At 46.0% G+C, this 493-nt stretch overlaps 1 protein-coding gene across 1 annotated transcript in view; it reads left to right on the top strand.

Moving 5' to 3' along the window:
* Window positions 1-493, top strand: part of si:ch211-89o9.4 (uncharacterized protein LOC566247 homolog) — a 54,893-nt gene that overhangs the window by 52,247 nt on the left and 2,153 nt on the right.

The raw sequence follows: 493 nt of genomic DNA, 5'->3' as shown, positions 1-493 counted from the left end.
AACTGGTGCAGACTAACAAACTGGTGCAGACTGTAACAAACTGGTGCAGACTGCAACAAACTGGCGCAGACTGTAACAAACTGGCGCAGACTGTAACAAACTGGCGCAGACTGTAACAAACTGGTACGGACTGTAACAAACTGGTACGGACTGTAACAAACTGGTGCGGATTGTAACAAACTGGTGCGGATTGTAACAAACTGGTGCGGATTGTAACAAACTGGTGCAGACTGTAACAAACTGGCGCAGACTGTAACAAACTGGTGCAGACTGTAACAAACTGGCACAGACTGTAACAAACTGGTACGGACTGTAACAAACTGGTTCAGACTGTAACAAACTGGTGCGGATTGTAACAAACTGGTACGGACTGTAACAAACTGGTTCGGACTGTAACAAACTGGTGCAGACTTAACTGGTGCAGACTGTAACAAACTGGTGCAGACTAACAAACTGGTGCGGACTGTAACAAACTGGTGCGGACTGTAACAAA

The sequence above is a fragment of the Nematolebias whitei genome, chromosome 16, assembly GCF_014905685.2.
Source record: "Nematolebias whitei isolate Nwh7 chromosome 16, NemWhi1, whole genome shotgun sequence".
NCBI lineage: Eukaryota > Metazoa > Chordata > Actinopteri > Cyprinodontiformes > Rivulidae > Nematolebias > Nematolebias whitei.
Note: the sequence above shows the minus strand (reverse complement) of the source record. Positions and strands in the feature narration are given on the sequence as shown.